The 8,932-nt window shown below is 40.0% G+C and overlaps 1 pseudogene; it reads left to right on the top strand.

Annotated features, from left to right (window-relative positions):
* Positions 1-7,486: 7,486 nt before the first annotated feature.
* On the top strand, positions 7,487-8,340 carry LOC110200832 (dihydropteridine reductase pseudogene; annotated as a pseudogene).
* Positions 8,341-8,932: the final 592 nt, after the last annotated feature.

Genomic DNA, 8,932 nt, shown 5'->3' with positions numbered 1-8,932 from the left:
AATCATAAGGCATTGGAGGAAAGATTATTTTTTTTCCTCCTGGTAGGGCTTAGGAAAATATGTTATGGAGGTGGCTAATTTCTACTAGATAAGAGACATAAAGTACTACTTAAACTATAAATCAATATTTACATCACAGTTGTTATTGATAATTATTATTAGCAGTAAACAAAAACCTTCCCTGGAAGACAGGAAGATGTAGATTTGTCTTGCCTTTGATATATCTTTGCTGTATAATGCCAGACATGTCACTGAACCTCTCAGTGCTCTAAGCAACTTCCAGAGGCACAGCTCCATGAAGCACAACTCCAGAAAGCACAATTCGAGGAAGCACAACTCAAGACAGGAAGACATCCTCTAGCAGCCAAACCTTCCAGTGCTTCAAAGCAGACAGGATGAGCAGGCTTCCTCCAGGGGCCAGACCCCTACCCCCACCCCTAAACCAAGAGCTTCAATGTTACTGAACCCAGTTCAGCACCAGGTAAGTTGCCAGACCCCTATAGCATCTAGCTGCCAGCATCTGACGCCCCAGCACACAAAGCCAGTGACCAGGTCTCTGGCCCCCAGCACAAGAAACTTGGGTCAGTGCTACCTGTGCTCCAGCAAGAGAGCTCAACTTCAAAAACCAGGAAAGAGGCAAAAACTATGAGCAAAAAGCAGAAATGGACAATAATATAAATTCTTACTATGGGGACAGGGAAGAGAAAAATACAAATTCAGAACAGGACAACTGTCAACATACCCACATCTGAAACCTCAAAGGGGAATATGAACTGGTCTCAAGCCTAAACAGCCTTCTTGAAAGAGCTCAAGAAGGATTTTAAAAGTCAACTAAGAGAGCTAGAAGAAAAATTTGGGGGAAAATGCAAGAAAGAGTCAATAGCTTGGAAAAGGAAGGATAACAATTGACTGTAGAAAGCAAGACTTCAAAAAATACATTTGACCAAATGGGAAAAAAGTCCACTAAAGCAAATAATTCCTTAAAAAGTAGAATTGGTGAAATGGAAAAGGAGGCACAAAAGCTAATTGAAGAAAACAATTCATTAAAAATTAGAATTGGGCAAGTGAGAGCTAATGACTCTATGAGATATCAAGAATCAGTCAAACAAAATCCAAAGAATGAAAAGAAATAGAGGAAAACATAAAATGCTGCATTGGAAAAAGAACTGACCCAAAAAATAGATCCAGGAGAGATAATTTGAAAAAAATTATTAGTCTACCTGAAAGCCATGATCAATAAAAGAGCCTGGACAGCATCTTTCAAGAAATCAAGGGACACTGCTCTGAGATCCTAGAACCAGAGGGCAAAATAGTCATCAAAAGAATCCACTGATCACCTCCTGAAAAAGATCCCAAATTGAAAACCTTAACGAATATTGTAGCCAAATTCCAAAATTATCAAGTCAAAGAGAAAATACTGCAAGCAGCCAGAAAAAAATAATTTAAATATTGTGGAACTACAGTCAGGATTACACAGGACCTTGCAGCTTCTACAGTAAAAGATCAGAGGGTCTGGAATACATTCCCTAAGGCAAAGGAGGTTGGATAAACTACCCAACAAAATTGAGCATAATCTTTCAGGGGAAAAGATGGATTTTCAGTAAAATAGGGGACTCCCAAACCTTCCTGATGAAAATTTTATCTTCAAGTACAATACTCAATGGAGGCATAAAAGGTAAACAGGAAAAACAACAACAACAACATATTATTCAATAAGGGCAAACTATTTACATCCCTATAAGAGAAGATGATCCATGTAACTCTTGAGAACTGTATCTTTATTATGACATTTATCAACAGTACTAATATTGACCTTTCTTTCATCCTATTATTCCCCAAACTTTCTATTTACAAGTAATATGATTTGTATTCATTTGTTAAGTTGTTATCCCCCTTTCCCCCCATCATATGTATCACATTTGAATCTCAGTAAAGGCTTTCTAGAGACAACTGCTTAACCCAGTTGAGTAGTGGTCATGAGCATGTACTGTCTCCACTTTCTGTACTCTCATTACTTTACCCATTAGACTTCCAACTCCATCACACAACTGCCATTGCTCTTTCCAAGGTAACCATTAATTCTGTAATTGCCTATTCTTAAGGTCTTTTCTCTGTACTCAACCATTTCAACTGGGCTACTACATTTCACAATACTAACTACTCCTCTCCATCTGGATACTCTCAACTTGATGGAATTTTGTGGCACTATTTTATCATAGCTTTCTTCCTATTTGTTTTATCAGTCCTCCATCTCTTTCGTTAACTCATCATCCATTCATGCCACTGAACAGTGAGTGTTCCCCAAGGTTTTGACCTGGGCCCTTTTTTTTCTCTATCTCTATACTCTTTCTCTAGGGACTGGCCTGGGTTCAAATACCATTTCTGATGCTAGCTACCTGTACGACCTTGGGCAAGCCATGTAAATTGCATGACAAATGAGGGGGTTGACTCAGATGACTTCTAAAGGCCTTTCGAACTCTAATTGGATAACTTTCCCAATTTTTCATTATCTTTAAAATATTACACATTTATACGTAGGGGAAATGGACTCTTTTTGTTTCAGATATGAAATTAGCAATGCCAAGCTTGAATTTTCTGATCAGTAGACATCCCGCCACTACTAATGATGTCTTAAGTCTAGGTTTCCCACCCTTTCCTGCATCATAGGAAGGAGACAAGGAGGAAGGGAAAGATGGGGGAGGGATGGAAGGAGAGAAAGTATGGGAAGGAAGGAAGAAGAGAGAAAAAGGAGGAGAAAAGGGTGAGAAAGAAGGGGAGGGAGAGAAACAGAGAGAAGGATGTAGGAAGAGAGACAGAGATAGAGGGATGAAGGAAGAGAGGTAGAGAGGAGGAAAAAATAAGAAAGGGAGGATGGGAGGGAAAGAGAGAAAGAAAAAGGAGAGAGGGAGAGAGAGAGAAACAGAGATAGATAGAGAGACAGAGGCATAGAATTATGATAGGAATGCTTGGTTTGAGGTCAAACTGAGAAAGGAAGAAGTTGTTATATAACCAATATCATATTTCTTATTTACCCCATCTCAATCTACGGCTGGTGACTGTCAGTCATGTCAATGCCTATGGGGCCAGCATTCACTTCCTGGTTCGTCACAAGGTAAAATCTATGGTCGGGTACTCGAGTTGGCTGGGCACTTTAGGTTTTGAGGTCAGCTGCTTTTTTTCCATGATTTTTCCCTCAGGTGTCCACCAGGTACCCCATTATTAGTCCTTAGCCCCAGCTCAGCACAATAGAATGTGGCTCTCTTCATTCTTCTCCTGTAAGCTTCCAGTGTTCCTACAGTCTTTTGATGTTACCATTGGACCCAGGGGAGGGGTCCCCTTTCAAATGAAAAGAGCATCTTTTTCTGAATTCTTGCTCTTGTATATAGTATCTCTGTAGTGACACTTAGTGAATACTTAATAACTGCTCCCCCCCACACAAAAATGAACAGATTTATTTAGTAGTTAAACCAGTAGGACTCCTATGTACTCACAGAAAACAATAATATGCACAAATGAACAATCTTCTCCCTAGAGACCTGAACACACTTAGTTGCTTACAGTAATGCTATGAGTAGGACTCTAGGAAGAGACACCTATGGGTGGGCCTTGTCTGAGGTCATGTTGCTCTGGTCCCTCTAGCTGTCCTGTGTAACTACTAATTGCTTATTGACTGATTGCTGTCTTCCTTATAAAATACACTATATGTCTTATAAACATTTCTGCATTGTGTGATGCTAGAATCAGACACTTTATTTACATTAATTGTCCAAATCCCTTCCCAGCTCTTATTGCTTCTTTTTAATACTTTAACAATCCAACAAATTGTAGAGGAAAGGCTGAGTTATTTCAAACATGGCTTATACATGAATAAACATGGTAGGTCATCTTTGCAAATTACACAAATGAAATACCAACAAAATACTTCAGCCCTGTAATTGTATAGGGAAATGGTGCTATATGGTAATAGAGTGATGACACTAGTAATAACTGAATGACTGGGCTTGGATAAGTGATTGACCTATCAGAAACAGATGTAATTCCAATACATCTATTATGATGGGCCTCACCTTACATGATATTAACACTGTTTTCCTAAAACTTTACATGATTTACCATCCTTGATGGATATATAACACATTCAAAAGATAGAGTAAATTATTTATATTAACTGCAGCTTTGCTCCTGCTGATATATAAGGTCACTTGGAGCTTATCTGAAGGAGTTTTCTGAATTCAAGGTTCACAAATAAAAAATAACAAATGAAAAGAGTCTTGAAAAAGAGGTTATTCTGAAGGGATTTTCACGATAGAGCCCACCCTTATCCCTGACACTGAGAAAGTAAGTGAACATGATTCTGTTCACTATATGCTCTTATATCTCAAATATTGTTGCCAGTGGACAGAAGATTTCTTTCATGTTTATAGGTAACCTCTAGTAACAACCATGAACAATGAATAAAGACAGAAAGTCACTTGATTGGTGATTTATTAATTTCCTTATGTTCCCATCTCTATGCCTTCGCTCTTACGGGAAGCTAAGTGGTACAGTAAATAGAGTACCAAGCCTGGAATCAGGAAGACCTGAGTTCAAATCCAGCCTCAGACATTTACTTCCTGTGTGACCCTAAACAAATCACTTAACCCTGTTTGCCTCAGTTTCCCCATCTGTAAAATGAGTTGGAGAAGAAATGACAATCCACTCCAGTATCTTTGCCAAGACACAGACCCCAGATGGGGTCATGAAGAGTTATACACAACCAAAATGGCTAAACAACAACAACATGCCTTTGCTCTCAGCCTGCCCACTCTGTCTGGGGAAGCCCTGCCCATCTCCCTCCCCCATTTCTAATTCAGCATGAAACCTGGAATCATTAGCCATTATAGCTTATTGCAGATGTTTTGATGGATATTGGTGCATTGAACAGGTATTGTAAATGTGGTAGGTCCTATATACAGAAAAAAGTTACTAAGTTGAATTTTGTTGACCACATTTCTCAAAATTCAGTCCTTGGCTGCTTTCTCTGTCTTTTCCCTTAATAGTCTTTCCCTCAGTAAATGAATTCACTTTCCTAGCTTCAATTATAGTTTGAAAGGTTCATGGATTCACAGGCTGTTACAATCTACAAATCGTCTAATAAAATGAAAGGATCTTCAGAAGTGAGGTGAACTGTCCAAAACTCACTGCTAGTTAGGTACCAAGTTGAAATTAAAATTCTGGCCTCCTAACTACTGTTCCTGTTATCTTCCCACTATACAACCTCTATGAAAATGATTCCAAAATCAGTGTAGTGGAGTTGATTTTATGGAGCATTCTTGGGGATGGGCCTGCAGCCTTCTGGGGAGCCACATATATTCTAGTCCTTTCTAAAGGGTATATGCCACCAAAAGCTCCCCATAATAGGGGAAGGTGGGGCATTATGTCAAAGAAGATTGGTGACTGAGCCAGGAAGAACCACCCACTCTATGGGCTTTAAGGAGCAAGGAGAGATAACTTCTTGAATCTTTCAAAAGCAAAGTCTTTGTTGGGACACAGACAATGCCAGCTTTAAGGAGCAAGGAGAGATAACTTCTTGAATCTTTCAAAAGCAAACTCTTTGTTGGGACACAGATAATACCAGACTTCCAGGAAGCATTAGGAGGAATTTTATCTACTTTCCCCCAACTCTTGACAATTATAGTAGCCTCAAACACATAGCAACCTGAACATATATGCTTGCCTAGGTAAGCCTGAGCCCAGATCTTTAAGTCCTTCACAGCCCTTTTAGTTTTGTTTCTTTGTCTGAGCATATGATTCCAAGATGGATGTTCTTACCTAGTGTCTACTGAATGAGCTTGAAGTTTCCAAAGATGAATGATAGTTGCCTAGTGAGAAGAGCACCATTACCAGAAGGACTCTATAACTAAAAAAACTAAAGCAAAAGCCATATGTAGCTGGTCAAGTGATCTGAATATGATATTTCAGCAGGTATCCCTCTTATAAAAATGAACTCCATCTCTGAGCACAGGTGGAATGAGTTTAATCCTGAGGTAACCTGACTTCACACACACACACACACACACACACACACACACACACACACACACACAATCAGATTTTTCTTAAACTACTTGGCTCACTACATCTCTACTCATAAAATGCCAGGGAAAATTTCTTACAGAGTCTAAGTGTGGTTCATGACCACAGGATCACACTCCCAAATTTATTAACTAAGCTTCTTCCAGAAAAGGTGTTTCATTTGCCACCAGATGCTCTGCTTGATTTTGATACCATGTTCCCTACCTGGGTACCATCTGGCACATCCCCTCACCTTGCTTTTCAGCTTCCTGAAAGCTGAAAGTGTATCATATTTACCTATTAATGGTAAGCTCCTTGAGAACAATGACTGTCTTTTTTTTTTCTTATTTGCATCTCCAGCACTTAGCATAGTACCTGGCACATAGTAGGCACTAAATGAATATTTATCACAGCATATTTGCTGTACAAAATAGGTTTTGTATATGATGCAGATATTTATTTCCTCCATCACAAAAAGAATGTTTAAGAAAATAGAAGATTCATAAGCATCCATTAATTAAACACAGAACGTTTTGAGGGACTGCTGAACAAATAGATATTTTACATTTATCTTGACTCTATGCTGTCCAAGTAACTCACAAGTTCAGCTCTCTGGACCCCAACTACACTAACATTTCCAGTATCATCAGAGCTCTCACCTAAGTTGCTACATCTCTTTCTGTTTACAGAATATCTCCACTGAGATGTCTTGCCATTATCTCAAACTCATCATATCCAAATAGAGAATGTCCTATTTCACCCCAAATATAATTTAGTCTTATTTTCATTATTTCAGCAATGCCAAGTTGCCTATACACCAGGGGGCCTGATGAAGCCTGACCACAAGAAAATGAAGACGCCAAGCCTCTCACTGAGGGGAGGCTTATAAATCTGACAAATGGTACAGTCAAGATTTCTCTTCCCAGACTTCCTGTCTAGAAAACTCCTTCCAATGGAATCAAATCCATTAAGAGTGTTTTTGTGTAGGGTAAGTGGGTCTCATGAGAATGTCAAAGTGTCACCTACTTAGATTCCTCAATTTTGTTTCCTTTCTGAAAGGACTCCAAGCTATTGCAATAGAAGTCCATAGAATTTTATGTGTTCCTATGAAAATTTGAGCTCATTAGAGAGGAAAAAGAATTATATTGGTTAGTTACAGGCTACGATGAGTCCTTCATATATTTTCTGCATTTGTTTATGGGATTTTATGAGTGCTTCATATTTTTTAAAATATTTTTTGTGCTGTCTTATGCCTGAAAAATTCAGTTACCTTGAATATTTGTATGTTTTGAGGATACTGTCACCCATAATAACTCGGGAGACCTATCTTCTTTAAAGATAATTAAAGCATAACAAGGTGGGGCCAGAGTGGGCACAAGCCTCGGAATGTCGGAGGAGGGGAATGTCGGAGGAGGGGTGCGGGTGGACCAGGATGATGGCAGCTGCGGCAAGGGACAAGAGCAGGGTGCTGTTGTACAGAGGCAGAGGCCTGGGGCAACAAATGCGTGTATGGTTTCCAAACCAAAGACTGGTGGGTCGCCAGTACTGAGCTGGTAGAAAATGAAGAAGCCAATGCCAGTGTGGTTGTTAAAATGACCAGCTCCTTCACAGAGCAAGCTGAGCAGGTGACTCTGATGTCGGGAAGCTTTTGGGAGGTAAGAAGGTGGATGCAATTCTTCGTGTGGCTGGAGGATGGGCAGGAGGCAGTGCCAAGTTATTTCTCTATAAAAACTGTGACTTGATGTGGAAACAGAGCATGTGGACCTCAACCATCTCTAGTCACCTTGCAACCAAGCGCTGCAAGGATGGAGGCCTTGCTGACCGTGGCCGGGGCTGAGACTGCTTTAAATGGAATGCCAGGAATGATCGGCTACAGCCTGGTCAAGGGAGCAGTCCATCAGCTGTGTCAGAGCCTGGTTGGGGAAAACAGCGGCATGCCACCGGGTTCTACCACCATTGCTGTGCTTCCAGTTGCCCTGGATATGCCAATGAACAGGAAATCAATGCCTGAAGCAGACTTTGGTACCTGGACCTCATAAGAACTCCTTGTTGAAACCTTTCACATCTGGATCACAGGAGGAAAAAAACAAACAAACAGGCCAAGATCAGGAAGCCTAATCCAGGTGGTAACCACAGGAGGGCAGACAGAGCTGACACCAGCTTACTTTTAATAAGTCATCTAAGACTGCAGCGCCAGAAGAAAGAACTAACAAAAAATCCTAATGTTCAGCATAATTTTCCTACAGTCCCATGTTTTCCAGCAAATCTGTAATCCCTCTTAACAGTGCCAGGCTGTAATCAAAAGGATTACGTACTGCACAGATTCAATTTAGGTTCGGATCTCAAGATATAATGACACTGAGGATAAACTTAACAAATAATCACATTTATTTACAATGATTAATAATGATTAAAAACCACACAAACAAAAAGGTAAGAATAACATTCAATGCAATAAGTAGTAATCAACATAAAGGAAAGTAGGAGTAAGACAAGAAAGGATACACATTCACTGACCAGGTAAGCTCAAATACCTAATAGACTGGGGAGACTGGAGAACGGCCAAAAGTCTGGTCAGGGAGGCAATGGGATGCATCCTACCCTGGGACACAATGAAAGCCGTACACTAAATCCACTTCCAGCAGAGTCCACGTCCCTATCTTTGCAATCAAAGTCTCCAAAATCTTACTTTCCAATGACCCTTTTTATATCCATGTAACCCAGGGAAAGACAAATCTTGATATTTTGTTTTGGGTACTTATCCTTGGTGAGCGCTCATGTCCAGGCACACACACAACTTTAACAAAAGTTGGGGCTTGATCAGAGTCCCAAATACCTGTTTGTTGTGTATGTCTTCAAGGAGTGATCAATTTCTTGG

The sequence above is a fragment of the Phascolarctos cinereus genome, unplaced genomic scaffold (assembly GCF_003287225.1).
Source record: "Phascolarctos cinereus isolate Bilbo 61053 unplaced genomic scaffold, phaCin_HiC Scaffold_4;HRSCAF=312, whole genome shotgun sequence".
Taxonomy (NCBI): domain Eukaryota; kingdom Metazoa; phylum Chordata; class Mammalia; order Diprotodontia; family Phascolarctidae; genus Phascolarctos; species Phascolarctos cinereus.
This window is presented reverse-complemented; position numbering and strand designations above follow the sequence as displayed.